Genomic DNA, 17,772 nt, shown 5'->3' with positions numbered 1-17,772 from the left:
GTATAGATCGTTGATAAGCATCTAATCAGTCTTCTCTCTTAAAATAATTTATTCATAAGAAAATGAATGGAAATGTAAAAAATATGCGCCCAATAGAACGAAAAAAAAAAACTGAAAATGTACCCAAAAACTTCGTTATTTGGCTCCAACTCCAGTTCCTGTGAATCGATTTTCTTGAAATCAATAGGACTCTAATCTCAACAGGTTTATATCACCCCACCAAGTTTCGTCAAAATCGGTTAAGATATGCGCTCGGTAGAGCGGATGAAAAATCCTTTACATACATATACATAAGTATATAAACATGATCGGGCGCAGTAACGATTTCCAAATTCTTTGAAAATCCGCAAAAAATTATTTTCGAAAATATTATACGGTTAGAGTTTAACGATCTATTTTTTAGTTAAACTTTTGTGTTGACGACTATTCTAGGTTTACGGTATTCGCTTCAGTTACGTAACTAAATAAAATATCTTCATTTAATATCATATCATAATCGTTAAATGAAAAAGATACAAATCGTTTGATTAACGAAAGTTAAATTCTTATTAGTTATTCTATTACACTCACGGTTTCGTAAATTTCGTAAATTTTCCTCGCTCACTCGTTCTTTATTTTTCGTTGATATTATACTACTTAAAGTTGAGATGTTACACGGAATGGAATACGAGTTTAATATCACAGCTTGTAAATCTAAACAAGATAAAAGCATTTTTTGAAAGTAGCTGCAATATGAAAGAGGGCAATCTTGTACCGGTCGTAAACTTGAACACATCGGGTAGCCGGGACAGGGGCCGGTGCTTCGGAGTAGAACGGGTCGGTTCCTCCTAGAGAGGAGTGCCTACCAATTGTTTATGAGTCATAAAACACAAGTGAAGTTCCCTCTGCTCTTCCTCTACTCCCTAAACCCCTTCTCGTTAGTCGAAACCTCTTACATACTGTTTTGTCTTGTCTAGAGTGAAACAGCTTACATCTGTACCGAATATACAAACCCCCTAAACATATGACTTGTCGATGTGTATCTGTCTATTTATGAATTACTTCCAGAAAAATCTTTTTGTCCTTTTATTTTTGCGTCAAACGTATAAATCTCATTTCTTTGAAATCTATAAAACAGTCTTAATATAAAGTCGTTTCTGTTTTATTAAGTTGTTTTCATTTAACTTAATTTCCTAGTTCATATTCCAATAAATTATCATCATTGTTTCTAGAAGTCTGTTTTATTATGTAGGAGGCATATAATAAGTAGTAATTTGGTTTTTTTTTAATTTTAAAAGAATTACTTATGGTATCATATATTATCAATCGGCAGATTATTTAGTCGATTTTGTTTCTCTTACGGGATTTTTATTTTTGTGTGGGGAAAAAATTGAGACTGGGGTAACAGGTCTAGAAAAAAGTTAAAAAAATTCTTATGACATTGGTATTTTAGCTGAAACTCAGAATCTGCAGAGATAATAAATGTTTAAACTCATTTCAAATTGTGAAATTCAATCTAAATTTAAATAATTATATGCGTGTTTGTATGTATATTTATTTACCTTAACGATCCGAAAAAGGATAAAATAATTTCTGAAGATGACATCGCTATTTGCAAGATAACAAACATTCTATGCCAGACTTAATAAGGAACACGAGAAGTTAAGCCGTTTCTCATTGTCGTCTTCATTCTACCAAATGTACTGTCGCATATCGACATCAGAAGCCAACCGAAATGTAAAATATGTTCAAATTTACGTGTAATACCTTTATTATATTCTTCTAAGAGATCGGTTTTATAATTACTTTTATAGAAAGGCAACGTTGGTAACACTATTTGTACCTGAGATGCTTTATATTTTCGTTTCTATAAGAAAGAGTGAAACAGATCAGGGGTAAACATTAACGTACCCCTTCAGTCGAGAAATAATGCGTTATATACCATTTGCTTTACTTTTCTTTTTTTTTTATTGAAAAGGTGGAGAACCCCATTTACGGGCGCCTAAGCAGTGTCGGGCTCGCTAACAGGTTCCGCCGGTTACAGCCAAGGGCGTATGTATATCTGCGCACTACCGACTAAACCTCCACCCCTGGCTTTCTCCCTTCCTGGGACTGTTTATAAAAACATTTCATCAGAAGAAGGGGGAATCACCCGCACACACAGTCATAACAAACCAACAGATGTCGCGCACCACACGAACAACCCACTGGAAGCAGCACATACAGTACGTCAAATACGAACACCGACACCATTTGCTTTAATTAGTAGGTGAGCGAAATATTTTTCTGAAATGAAACTATTACCGTGTTAAATGTGCAAACAAATGGTGTTGGGAACAGATTAATTCGTATATTTTTGTACAGGTGTCTCTCTTACGTAGTAAGGCAGTATGTTTGGATATAATGTTGTTTCTTAAGATGAAGACTAAATTTATTTGTTACTTTACTCTATCGTAGTCTTTTTTATGACTGTGACGCATGTAAATACCTGAAATACAAATAGTAGTAATCAGAGTAACATTCACTGAGAGTAATGTTCTACATGCGGGCAGTCCTTGAGGCGAACAGAGGGAAAGTATCATTGTAAGACTAATTACCATCTGCATTTCATTGAACTTGGTATTCTGATGTATAAAAAAGAGTTTTAAATATATGAAATATTACAGTATATTTTTTTAACTAGTTAAACTTTACTCGTAAAGAAATCTCAAAATGCATTCCATGAAAATCTGCACGTTTTACACTGTATCATCGAATCTCGTTGGCGTACCGATATCCAATAATATATTCTATGAGGAAATCACTCGCTCATAAATTTCCTTCTAAACCTGGTACGGAAGGCTTGTGATTTTTTATAATGGCTATTTCATATCGAGGAGTGTTTCGTGTCAGGTTGCCTGTAACAATAAGGTTATGCAATTGTTAGCGTTTGTATAATCTTTATTTTCACACGTATACAGCTTGTCGTACGACACGGTAGCTTACAGAGATTTGAACCTAGGACCGACAGATTGGAGAGTTGGTAAATAGCTGTTTTAACGTTTCAGGTTATAGCGGTAGGTTATGGAATTTTAGGTCGGGAGGTGTAAATATGCTCATGAGGATGATAAATAGATAAAATTTGCGGTAGGGAGCCGATGTGTCGGAGGGTGAGTTAGTATTAAAGGCGATTATTGTTTGTAATTATGAGGGAAACACGATAATCTTAGGAAGGACAGGAAAGAGAGCGCGGGGGAAAAGGAAGGAGGGGTTGAGTTCTGGTCTTTTAGGACCTCAGGTGGCTATTAAAAAGGCGAAAAGACGTGTATTTGAGTGGTCGCGTAGCGGTAAGCCTCTCAGCCTGTATAATAGTAGGACTGTTGCATAATTCATGTCGCCGATTACAGCACTCGCCCCCGGCCTCCTCTGTTCGCCACCCTCATGCCACTTCTCACCGTCTAGCTCTTTCCTATTGCCTTCCGATCGCCCCTGCTGAATCCTGAATGCTGATAATGGCTGTTGGTTCCACTCCTGCTGCATATTGTAGATCCCCGGATTAAAGAACGGGTCACCCTCCCGCCCTATAAACGGACAAATTGTCTGAAATCGTACCGCTCGCCTCGTTTTAGATTTATGTGGAAAGCTAACAAAGGTCTGGTGATAATAGGAACTGCCGATCCCGTTGCGGTCTGCCCGTACACATTACACATTTCACATCACAACAGGTACTGTAGTAATTCAGAGTGAAACAAACGTGCCCTGTGTCCTCTGCAATTTCCCTCCCTTCGAGCATCAACGACCAGCGTTCACAATAACTCGTCCGAATTGTGCAGTTGTGAATCAGACTGTTATTGCATTTATTCTCTCGACTTTTCGTACACCGTACGTTTTACCATTATTAATTGTTGCTATTAAAACAATAATTCAATTAATATTTGTCGAATATTCGTTTACGAATACCTTTATACTTTTTATTAATTTTTCGGTACTAAATACGTGAAAATTCTTGTGTTCATTTCCAAATAATTATTTCGGATCCTTTTTCGAATATATTATTCTTCTAAATAGAAATCTATTTTTGATTAATTAGACCCGTTTTTTTACTTATTTATGTTTCTTGGAAATGTTTTTTAAATCGAATTTACTAGTAATTCTGTGAATAGTAGACCTCGTTAACTTTGTACTCGTTTAAAGAAATTGAGCTATTAAACGAAGTCGAATGAATAGTGACAATTAAAATAAAGTACAAAACAAAATTGTGTACAGTTGAAAATTATTTTACATATTAACACAATCATAAGCACTATTTTTAGGGATGTTATCATCCCTAACTGATCAATCGAGGAGCGAGGAGGTACTTTTACTATGTCCATTTTAAATAAGATGTCCGTAGGGAAGACGACAAAGGATGAGTTTTATTGAAACAGACGTAAGATTAATTTCTGTACCGAGGATGGTATTATATTTTATTGTAGCGATAGACCTTTCTTATAGATGTACTTTTGGATTAAAGAGGAGTTAACCGAAAAAAGAGTAAAACGTCTTAAGCGTAGCCGGTGACGTCAGGAGTGGAGGGAAGATCTCTTTCGTCAGTCTGTTGTAGCGATGGCTTGGTGACGGAAACTTCCCGTCTACCGCGCTTCTCGATCATTTCCTATCTAGGAAAGATAGCAGACGCCATTTTTGAAGCTGGTATTTTTAAAGAAAATTCTTTATTATCTAATAACAACAAATCTACTGCAAAATTTCTTAAAAATCGGAAAACACCTTTGGTCATAACTATATCACCATGACGATTCACAAACAAGCAGGCGAAAGGCCGGTAAAGCAGTAGTTCGCTTAGCAGGGTCAAAGATATATGTAACAGTTATATTACTTAACTTATTGCTATGGTACCATACTAATTGAAAAAAGTTGCTATTTATGTTGCTGAGCTTTCCCGGCATGTTCATTGTATTTACTGTTTATCTCTCCACCTTTAGTAAATATTAAACTTTGTTACCCTTCTAATTTTCATATTTATTTATTTTCTTAATCGGAAGAGAAAAAAGTTGTTTAATGATTTTTTTTTTGAATCGGTTGTAAAATTAACGTATCCTTAATTTTCTCATTATGTTTTCTATTTAAAGGTAAAAGGGGTTTATTACTCGGTAAGTTTTTGAAAATTATTTGCACTCTGTTTACACTTTATTTAAAGAAAATTATTATTAAAAAAACAACTTCCAGAATTATAGTTGAAAACACAGAAAGTTAGAAATATTTATAAAAAATAGACCTTTTTGTGAAATATTTATGAAATTTTTTTTAAAAAAAGTAATTGTCCTGTATATTTCCAAAATTTGTCAAATATTTAAAAAATAAAAAATAAGATGACAAAAGACTTATGCCGAGACACGACCGTAAAGTTCGTCTGTTGGATTAGCATTTTTATCTAAAGATAATATTCCAAAAAAATTTTAAAACTTGTTTTATACTTTTTAGTCGTATTTTAATCAAATTGTTATCATTTATTGCACGAGTTTAATTAGTAGGTTACTTTGGATTTAAAAAGATAACATCATATATAATATATTTATGAAATATCAAACAAATTCTCAATCGAGCATTTACTATACAAAGTAACGAAATAGTGAAGTTTATGCACGGTGAAATTTTTATTTCATTTACTTAATTATCACAATTTTCGACAAACGTTTGTGTGAGTTTTTATAAAAAATTTCTCATTCGATTCATCTCTGATAATGCATCATTATTGCAAGGTTTTTTCCTGTTGTATGTCAAACGGCTATTGGATTTGTCATCTACGACCCCAAAACCCCGCATAGCCGTTTTTCAGTGTTTTACACCCGCACCCTTAATTTATCCCCGTACATGTTTGCAAAAGTAACGGTGGAATATTGTATTGTCACCCGACCTTAGTAACTGCAAATTTTCATCAATCGGCAATGTCAGGAAGTATGTTAAGTTAAGGATGCAAGATTTGAGGACAAACGTGAAAAGACATTGTGTTAAAGAAAAGCAGGTAAAAATAATAAAGAAATAAATTTCTGGAAAAAACGTATTCATTCAACGGTAATGGAATATTCTGTTTAGTACAATAAATATGTCCTATCCGTCAAAGTAAAATAAAAGAGCTTAGATATAAATATCAAATTAAACTCGTTTATTAATCCTCTTCTGAATATTTAAAGCGAGTTTCATACAGTTAATATTTTCCAATTTGTACCGTTCAGGACACGGACTACCTCTTTCGTATGAGTTACGTTATCGGTACTTAATCTCTCGATTTCATTCGTAATATAAAAAAAGATAAAAATAAAATTTTGTACAAGAGTAAGTTAGTCCGGCCCTGATTTGATTTTGTCAGCAAAGTAGGCAATATAACTGAATAGGGAGCTGGCTCGCTTTCTTTAGTTAAGAACCGATTACTATTAATAATATCCACTAATCGGACCGTTTTAGAGGTCAGTTATTAAGCAAAAAAAAACCGATACCGACTACCTTTAAAAGAAAATAAATTTGAAACTATTAAAATACTCCGTGCTTTAATTTCTCAATGTTATTCCGTTTTATGAATAAATAACAGAAAAATCATACGGAACAAAATATCACGTTCCGAATCAATTCAGGCAGTGTTACCGCAGTACAATTCAGACAACAGTTCAATTATAATGGTATTTTCATATTTTTACAAGTTAAACAAAAGAAAGAAATCAAATTTTCGTGCATTGAATCTCTTTCTAAAATGTAACTCCTTTTCGTAATTGTCTCTACCATCTAATCCACTTCTTTTGAAATTTTATTAAATCAATTCCGTTACACATAAGTTTCCATACCAAACTGCATAATTTCCTGAAATTTATTTCTAAGTCTATCTGATGCTGAACAGAAATTTAAATTAAATACAACATTAAATAAAAATATCAGTTAAGAAGATTATTTTAAAATTAGTGGTACTTTGAGCTCTTAATATCAGTCTCTCCGTTGTAAACTCCAATCAACCTTGATTCTACGAACTGTATAAACCATCTATCTTATTTTTGTTGAAAATTATTTATTTAAAAAAAAATATTTTTTGGTATTCGACCTCAACTTTGGTATATATATATTTTGGTGTTATTTGGTATTACTTAATTTGTAGTGACATTTTATTTTATTGTAAAATGAATCTATCTTCTCCGTTTTGTGTCCATTTTGTTGAAGGACCACACACATGAGGTGTTATTAACTATGCCTTAATGTAATTTGTAGTAATTGTAATTTATTTATATAGTTAATATTAAAGGTTACCTTTATAATGGAGGCCAATAGGCGGTTATATCTAAAAGTGTTTGGTTCAAAAGATCTCGACTGCCACTGCGCTGTCGTTACATAAATTCCGTCAAATAGTTGTCCAACAGTGCTCTCCTTGTTCCCCATTCTATGTTTTGCAAATCTCAATGTGTTTTCAATCGTCTGGGTATGTGCCCGTATTTGTAGGTCTACGAAATTATACATGTTATATACAGTTTTATGATTACAATTTTCTGGTAAATTTTTAATGCCTGTATAAGCATTATAGGTTCATCCGAAATTACGGTTGTACTTGGTCGTACTCTTTTCTTTATTACTGAAATTAAACTTTCGGGGCTCCTGTTTTCTACTGTAGCCGTAAAACTCTCTTTACTCTTTCTACAATACCTCCAAAGACTCATTGTTGAGGAAGAACACGCCCCAGTTGATATTTCCTGCGGAAGAATAAACTTTCGTCTAATTCGATTGTTAACCCTTGACCTCAAATTAAATTCTGATTGTTTGGGAAATTGCGGGTACAAACTTCGCGTAAGTAATTCGCCCAGTCGACGGTAGTATTTTGATTTATTTGTAACTCCTCGACGCAAAATTTTTCAGTTGATAATCCCTTAGCCCAACAATTAATAAATAAGACGATTTTACGGAAAGGGAAAAACGTACCGCTTCTTAATTTTTTGTATTATCTGCAGTCTTTTTTTGTACAAGTCCACTGATCTCGTATCCCCGTCTTTAAAATTATATCGTGACCGCGATCACACCTTCTCGGATTATGCAAATTACCATCTTCCTGAAGAAAATGTATCGCGGCGTCTTCGTCTTGAACACCTTCGATAAAACGATTGAAATTCATAAGTATAACAGTAAAAATCACATAACACTAAAAATGAGAAGTAGGCCTACGATACGCACGATCTGGAAGCAAAACACAACTGCGGTTTTATCATTATAACGTGAAACGCTAACGGGAAATGAAGTCATAGCTAATACACTGATGACTCGTTGTTAATCGTTACGGTTGTTAAGATAGACACATCTTCTCCGTTATGGAAATTAAGGAAATGATCTGATATTTGCCGCTATGGAAACGAAATATTTTAACCTCGGTTTCTACTCTGACGAACTAGGTTTACGAAACGGTCCTACAAAGAAAGTTTCATTGAAAATGATGAAATTCTTCAAACGTTATCGGTAGAAAAGTGCAAAGAAAATACCGAAGATATTTCGTTAGAAAATACCGAAGGATCTTTGTTGTTAGAGAAAACCTCACTCGTTCAATTGTAGGAGCGTCTCTTTATATATATATATATATATATACATTTTTTTCCCTAAGAATAGTTCCCGTTTTAGCAAGTAAATTAGAAAAAAAGATCTGAATAAAGAAATTGCTTACAACTTATTACAGAGACAACAATACGTATATGTGCGAGGGTCGGATTCAATTTAGACGATAAAATTATCTGGCCGATAAGAAATAAGCAGAAGGAAAAGTTAAATTGTATGTTACGGAGCAGAACTCGGGCTTCTTTTTTTCAAATGCTGTATTTTTAATTTAACAGAATAATAAAAAGGATATCATCTGCTCTTAAAAATAAAAAAAGATATGACAAAAATGTTCTACGGTAGTTTAGTGTAGGTGGCTTCTATTGTGTGGTAATACCGTTCTGTGACACAACGACCCTTTCCTATTTTCTCTCGCCGTTTACTCGTTCCCTCTCTCTCTTTCTCTATGTCTTTCTTTCTCTCGATGGTATCACGGGGTTCAATCTGTTTTACCTCCCTCTCACACCGCTGGGAAGAGTTACACCCTCTTCTTTCTTGCAGTTCTTTTACCGTCATACACCCCCGACCGCTACGAAAGCTATATCCTCTATTTCCATAATTTATTCAAATTGTGACGAACTGCGAAAACACAACACTTTGTGTTGATTATATCGCTTCTCTACTGCAATCCGTGCGATATAGTACATCCTTATGTCTGCGACATAGCTGCTTAACACTTGTTTGAACGCATTAGCTCTACCTACGTTCGTACGCAAAGTCCCTTTATTTAAGTTAACATATAACAGAAGAAGGGAAAAGGCAATATAGTTAAGTTTAGATATATTTCTTGCATCTCTAATAACTGAATATCATTACGTTTTACTGTTATTTATATATAAATTTATATAATACATACCTTATTTTTGTTTAAAATTGCAGTAGATGATATATCCGGCTTTGTTCGGGCGCTACCTGCTGTGTGTTCCACTTCTTATTATTATTATTATTTATTTTTTATCTAAATTTTTTTGGCGCTTGCAACCTAAACTTTATGAGTTTGTATCTTTATAATCCGCATTATTGCCAAACTGTACCTCGTGATTGTAACTGCCGGATTTCTAAATTAGTCGATCACCCATCGAGCGTGTTTCAATTGAATATTGATATACACTATTAATTATATATAAAGTGCGACATTCAGCTGAAATTTTGATTTCCCTATTTTCCCTGAATTTTTCTTCCTTCTTAAATTGATCTCATTTAAAAAAAAACTTAATTTTAAACTGTTTTTATTCAAAATTTAGATTTATTTGAATGCAAATTTGTTCCCGGAACATGTCGTTAGACATAAAAGTAGTTCCGAGACGGATTTAAGTTTATAATATTCGTGAAAGTTTTAATTTACTTTCTCCAGCGAACTCGGAATAACATTCAGCCGAGGAATTTTTGATCAGGTTTGAAGAGTAAGACATTTTTCCATCAGTTTGTAAATTTTTACTTTGTTTAATTTCACTACAGAAAAATCGACCTTTTGTCTGGCATTGTTGGAAGATTACAAGTTTAGAATTCTTTATGCGATATGCAGTTTTATCGCTTAGAAAACCAAATAGAATAATACAGTAAGTTTCAGGGGAGAACTAAAAATCCAGTTTGAGCCGATAATTGATTCACTGGTAGACCCGAGTTTGATCCTTGTTCGATTCAATGACAGTGAAACTAACGGTACTGCTAACGTAATCCCCGGTTGCATTTAGGCACGTTTTCTATTTTTCTGTGAACTTTCTTATCCCAGTAGTAAAGGACTATTTACCTCGGTGTCCGCATACTTGATCTGTTCATTATAATCTAACTTGGTGTTACGTGAAAACTGTTTGAGAGGATCAAACAAAAAAATCTAATGGTGCGAAATTGGGACTGTAGGGTGGATGTGGGAAAACCTTCCGATTCAGCTTTAGAATAGCTTCCTGTGTTTTTTTATCAAATTATCAAAGCAGCAAGCTGAACTTATGGGGTTTAGACTGCAACAGTGGAATTTTTTAGCGGAAAAAAACAAAAGTTGCTGCGTTTGGAACACGAGATAAAACACTTTCAACTTATTTTACTATGAAGAATTCATTGTGCATTTGTACTGATGTCTATGGACTGATGAAAAAGCTTGGAATTCAGCATAATCCTGAAGAATGGCGTTCTTTTGTTGACCCTTCTAAAGTTAGTATAAAAGCAGTTTTATTGCATAACGGTAACGAACAGCCATCCATTCCATTAACTAATCCAGTCGACATGAAAGAAACGTTTGAAACTACGGTATCAATATTAAAAGTAATAAAATACAAAGAGCATATGCATACGTGGCAAGCTTGCAGTGATCTGAAAGTTGTCGCGTTATTTCTGGGTTTGCAAAGTGGGTTTACGATATTGTTGTTTACTTTGTCTTTGGGGATAGTCGTGATACAAAAAGTCATCACCAGGTTTAGAACTGGCCATTGCGGCAGAACGATGTGGCCGGTGAAAAAAATGTAAAGCATTTATCATTAATTGTGAGCGGGAAAACCATGCTGCCGCCAATTCACATAAACTGGGACTCGTGAAAATTGTTCAAAGGCACTAGACAAAGATGAACCGGGATTTAATCATTTAAAAATAAGTTTTCCTAAATCTAGTGACGGTGAGCTGAAGGAGGGGGTATATTTATCGGTCCGAAAATCAAGAAACCATTTAAGGACTCAACGTTTTACGATAAACTTAGCGAATCTGAACTAGCTGCATGGAAGTCCTTCAGAGACGTTTTTCGTGGTTTTTTAGGCTGCAAAAATAATGAAAATATGATTTTTTGGTTAATATTTGTTTTTTTATTTTTGTTTGGAAAACTACAAACGTTTAGGATGTAGGATATCATTAAGAATATATTTCCTACACTCCCACCTAGATATTTCCCTGAAAATCTGGGCTCTGTCAGGGATTATCAAGGAATGAGTTTCTATCAGGATATTCTGACCATGGATCATCAGTACCAAGGAAGATGGGATCCTGGAATGACGGGTGACTATTGTTGGTTTTCGTTTAGAGAAACTGTTCAAACATCGTACAGGCAAAAAAGTTCGTCAACGTATTTTAAAAATTAAAGGTAAGACAATTTCATTGATTTAAACTTTTAAAAAATGTTATTTTAAAGACATTTCCAACTATGTAGACTTTTAGAAACTGTTATTTTAAAATTCTATCAATGTATTTCAATTTATCTGTGTTAGAATAAATAAAAATTAAGTCAATTTAAACAAATTTTAAATGAATACACATAATTTTTTTTTTAAATAATGATTTCACAGTGATTATGCATTTATTGGTAAATAAATCGTATGCATCTAAAAAACGTGACGTGTTACACAAATTGTGATAACAGTTTTGAATTCAGCACCCCAGATTACTTAAAATCACCATGTTCGATTCCAGATACACGAAAAACGTGTTTTTTTTTAGTAGTGTTATTATTCAAAGACCCTCGTATTACCTTCAAATGAAACAAATTTAACTATTATCAGCTTTATCTCGTATACTTTACTTGTATAAAAAAGACGGGTATAGGTAGTGTAAAGAGATTAATAATTCTTTCCTCAATATTCAATGCGTTGCTTGTCCGTTCTTTAAGGCGAAGAGGGGGTCGTTATTTAAAAATGTTGTATGCGTTATTGACGAGTGACAATAAGTGTCCTTTCAGGACAAACGCGTGTCCACTCTCCTGGGTTGAACTTAACATGACTGCAGATTTCTAGCCCAGTAGAGCAAAGGAAAAAAAATTAAAAATGCATGTTATTGGTAACTATTATTTTTCGTTTGATATTATGTAATTAAATAATCTAGTTTCCAGAATTTCAGTATAGGATAATCACATCATTATAACTATATAATGCGTATAACATCATTATATTTATCCGTGTCTGAATTTGAAAATGAATAGTTTTAAGCGTTAAAAGGCATATGGATCGTGTATTTTAATGTTAGCAGTATTAGGAGTATATTCGATGAGCAGCTTGAAAGAAAGACACATTATTATTTCATACATAACGTTAACGTTAATTTATCATACGTCACTCAGTTTTCCGTTTAGAACGTTAATAAATAAAGGAATGACTTATTCCAACTGTTAAAACAGACAGGGTGTTTATATACAAAAACTTCCTCTTCTGAATGTTTCAATACACGTTCTTTTTTTTTAATAATAATAGGAAAACGTAAGTCTTTAACTTTTTACCGCGTGTTACGAAGTAGATTAAATTAAAAAGAAAAAATTTATCAACGAATAGTGTATTCCGCGGTTGTTTCTTCGTCCATTGGTTAATTCATATATGTCGATAATTGTAATCGGTAAAACTACAATCAGCTGCTGGTTTATACATTTTAAAGATATCTTTAATCGTGAGCTATGAAATAGAAGTCAGTCCTTTCATTTACAGGAAAAGCATCTATTACTACCTAATGATAATTCTTAATTTTTTCTTCGTTGTTTTGGAAATTTTGAGCTGTTTCATGTAACAAATTGAAGAACCATACCAATTCCATTCAAAATTAATTGTTAATTACAAAAAAAAAACTTTACGTTTTGAATCTGCAAATATTTAAGGATTAATAAAATACAATTTTATTTAAATTAAACTTATTTTGAGTTAAATTTTATTTATATTAAAGTAATATAATTTATGATACATAAATAACATATTCAAGAAACCATTATTTTTGTAAAAACAAAATGTAATAAATTCAAATACAGTATTTTGTTACTTATAAAAAAATATAAATAAATTTTATATAATTTTAATGGATTGAGATTTATTAAAAATTAATAATTTTGGACAGATAACTTTTTTTGTAGTTTTAAAAGTATGCAGTTTAAAGTAACTTTTCTTCGTCATAACTGCTATCTTTTTGAGAGATACCGCATGTATTAAAATTACTGGATTATAAAATATTGAACTCCTAAAAATGATCGATGTTTATTAAACATTTTCTAAACGACGCGGAAGATTTTTGATGGATATTTATGAAGAATAAATGATCGGTCGTGCGAGCGATTTATATTTCACACGTAGACTTTATTTATAATGATGTTTAATCGAGAAAAGTTGCAAATAAATTAAGAAATATTTAATCTTCCTATGGACTTTTAGAGTTTACATCGGGTACACGATATGACCCGAACCCAAAAAAACCGGGAATGGAATTGAATTTTCCGTTGTTTTGGATGTCTGATCGTGTTCTCTAAAGAACACGTGACCTTTTTATAATGTAATGAAGTACACGTGACTTTATAAGCTTCATTTAAGCTTACGGTGTCGCGTACATCATAATCCAGATCTTGTACTCGTCTGTACGGTTCTTTTTCTTTGCTTCGACTGTGAATGTCTTTTCTTTTACAAAAAACCGAGATTTCCACCGGCTGTAATCGAAAATCTCTTCTTAACCCTTTTTCTATCCTGTTGTTATTTGAACTTATGAAACTGTGTACGTACAGTAATTCTATTGTCACATTATTCAATGCAAAAATATTCCTATCTTTACTGAGAGCCGTGATAGCATTTTTTATGTTTTGTTAAATGACTGCTCATGAAGATGACGTCAGTTTAAATTATATTAATCTTATAGATAAAATTTTGTTCATAAATATACTTGAAAACTGTTTTTTTTTTTTTTTTTTTTTTTTTTTTTTTAATTTTATAAAATATTAATAAAATTATGGAAAGTTAAAATCGCATTACCGTAAAACGGGAAAAAATTTAAGTGCTTTTTATGGGTGATTTTCCGTTCAGTACGATAACTTTTTTTTAAATAAATTTAACTTCGCAGTAGTAATGCGGTAAAGAATAAGGTGCATTTAATCTGGAAAATAAATTATTTAAATTGTTCGTTTATTTATAGTCATTTTTTTTCCGGTGTATTTATTTAATTCAGATCCTTCTTCGTCTAATTCTTCAACACCAATTCCTTATTTTTAATATTTCTACTTGTTTTGTTTTGTCTTTTGATAAATCTAATCGGTTTGAATTCAAACTTGAGCGTAAGTTTTGTAATCGTTATTCGTTTACAACATCAGATTTATAACTAAATCATAAGTTAATCGATCTATCAACAATATTTTCATCAAATATGGCTGACGTATTTCCAGTCGTGTAAGACGAATTTCGTTTATTACAATACGACCTAAAAATATCTTATTCTTTGTTGAAGTTTTCTGGTGGTCGTAAAGAGTTTATTATTTAACCAGAATTTCTTTTCTTGTTGAATAATCCATTCCCTTTCTTCTACTGCTAACGAATTAAATAGTTTTTCGATCACGTTTTTTTTATACGAGAAGGAACTGAAGAACTCATAAGATCCTATCTGAAATTCTCATCGTCAAACTTATTATCCACAAAATATACTTTTTAGCGTTTAATCACTAATATAAATCTATTTATTTTTTTTTCCATAAAATGGTCCGTAAGATATAACTGACGATAAGCTCTTTCTTTCTCCACTAATACTTAACTTATTAAGGTGGCTGAAACGTACAAACGGTGCATCGTTTGAAAACGTGATTTTTATTTTACTATAATCTTGGTTGAAGTGTACAAGAATGATATTTCAAAGCATTATTTATTATTTTTTTTATCGTAAATCGCGTTTTTATTTATTATGTGCAGGTATTTATATTGACACAACATAGCGACTGGGATCTTAACTTTTCCTTAACATTTTTTTAAAAACCTTATTACTGTAATTCTAAAAAGATGTAGGGGGTACGGTTATATTATAATATTTTCGAATCGGGTGCCGCGTAGATATTCATTAGCATCAGTCGCCGAAGCGAAAATATTTTGCGCTTGGCCCCTTCGACAAACGTGTAGTATTTTGAGGGAAAAAAATTGTTGCGCTGTTAATTTCAGCTAGTCGACTGTAAAACTATTAATAAGTAATATGTTGCATCTCGAATAAAGATACACCGATTTGCCGAAGGATTGCGGGCGGGTTGTTACCGCTTATGGGAAGAACCCTGAGGTATTTCTTAGAGTGAATTCCTTCTTGTCTAGGTTCCTTTGCGGGTAGATCTCCATTTTCTCGTTATTTTTCTTTTTATCCTTGATCCTACCTTCCACGGAATTCTCGTGTTATGATTCGACATCTTCTGGATTCGAGTTCAGGACAGAAAATCTATCGAGTTACTGCATCCTTGGGATTTGTTGGGTTTTAAGAGTACAGTTCTGCCCACGGTTCTATCCGTGGCTCTTTCTTATCCGGTGGTTGTTTTAAAGTTCGAAATTCTTATCTGATAAAGCCGACTTTCGTAATTTTTTTTAATGTGATGCAGTACAATGTAAATATTTAAAAAGGTGTTGCGATTTAAAGCTACGTAAAAATAAATCTGTTCTAACATTTAATTATATACTGATTTTAAATCAAGAAACGATGAATCAAGAAACGATGTATATTAAGAATCATGATAAACGTTTTTATATTTTTTAATGTAAAAATAAATTTGTTTATTATAAATTATTGGTCGTCCCTATGGTCAAAAAGTTTAGCAGTAGCGTTCCAGGATCATCGGCTAAGGAAAACTTTTAATAATTAGGTTAATCGCTTAAATTAATATAAGCTACCATTTAATTTAATATTTATCATTTAATTATTAGGTCGTTTGACATTTAAAATAAATTATTTATTTAATTTATCGATGCGTTTTATTTATTCTGTCATCTTATATTTATTTGTCAATAGGTATTTATTTTAGACAGGTTTTGTGGTTTCCCGTTATATAAAATAGCTCGATCGTGCGGTAACGTTGTCGCAGTCTGTAACAGTCGGAGTACGGTAGATAGAACGGGTACGATGCGGTGGCTTCGTTGTCTTACATGGGGCGTGCATCGAGAGATGCGGTGAGCCCTGCTCTGATCCCCTAATCCTTGAAGGTCCGATCTCATTTCCATACGATCACCGCGCGATTTACACTGTCAAGTCTCCAATCATCCGACAGGGCTCTCGACGCCCTTCGTACTCCCTTTTTCCCTCTTTTCAATTTTTTTCCTTTTCTTTTCGTATCCCTCTTTATCTCTTTCTTTTTCCTTCTCCCTTCAGCATTATATGCAATAAGGTTTACTGAATGATATGAATTTCGGCGTTTATATTTTGGCATATAAACCTTAAACAATTCTTTATACGTTTTATCTTTTTGTTTTATTTTAACTAATCTTTTATTTTTACCCTTACAAATTCCTTCTTGTTCCCTTCTTATTGATTCGTATGGTTTTTTCACACACAGTTGTATTACAGCTATAAATTTCTTAACGCTTTTCTTTTTGTTCCTTTATTTGAACAGTTCATCTTGTTTATTGGCAATTTTATACATATGTATATATATTTACGTTTTTTTGTACGTATAAAAAACTTCGTTATCGCTTTAATGGAATTTCACTTATTTAATTATAATTTTGATTATCTATTTCACGACAGTAACAATCTTTTTGGTATATTTTTTCCTTCCGATCTCTTTTCGTTCGATATGTTTCTGAGTGACCCCTCGTAAATATTTTTCAAATGATTTTGTTTAAAAAATAAATAAATTTTTTTTACTAAGGAAGCTATGGATTGCTTTTAATTTTTTTTCTACTGGTCATTTTTTAAGGTACTTATTTATTAATTGGAAAGAAACCTTTCGGTTAAAACTCGGAAAAATATTCCTAGAAAAATTACTTTCAGGATTTAGTATTTTTTCCACCTGAAATTTTAAATGCTAAAATTGCATCTCCATCGAGTACATTTTTTTCTGCTGCCCTAGTACAGAGCTGCCGTTCAAATTTTAAATAATTTTCTTATAAAAATTATTGATTTTTTTACAGCTCTTCTACTGATGGTTATTAGTGGAAGATTTTTAAACGATAAATTTTATATCCGGTAAACGGTAAAATTTTTAAATTTTTTCTTCAAAAGTAAAAATTCTAAAATGAATTGTAAAGGGTTATTGTTTTTACTCTTTGTGCTATTTTATGAAGTAGGTTTTATTTACTACTTAGGATGTATCTGAGCGTGTAAATCACAAAAAAAAAACATTGAATGAGAACGAAAAGTTTAAAGTATCAAAAAAATATTTTCTATGATAGGAAAGATTTTTTGTACATCTTAGTAAAGCCAACAAAAATTTATTCTGCAGTACCGGTCAACTGCTATATAAATGTATGAAGTTACGAAAAAACTAATATATTAATCAGATTTTAGATAATCTTATCCTTTAAGCTT

The 17,772-nt window shown here is 32.4% G+C and overlaps 1 protein-coding gene across 2 annotated transcripts in view; it reads left to right on the top strand.

The window, feature by feature from the left end:
- ari-2 (E3 ubiquitin-protein ligase ari-2) overlaps window positions 1–17,772 on the top strand; it is a 316,218-nt gene that overhangs the window by 102,000 nt on the left and 196,446 nt on the right. The gene's annotated exons all lie outside the window — the stretch shown is intronic.

The sequence above is a fragment of the Lycorma delicatula genome, chromosome 4 (assembly GCF_047948215.1).
Source record: "Lycorma delicatula isolate Av1 chromosome 4, ASM4794821v1, whole genome shotgun sequence".
Lineage (NCBI taxonomy): Eukaryota > Metazoa > Arthropoda > Insecta > Hemiptera > Fulgoridae > Lycorma > Lycorma delicatula.
Note: the sequence above shows the minus strand (reverse complement) of the source record. Positions and strands in the feature narration are given on the sequence as shown.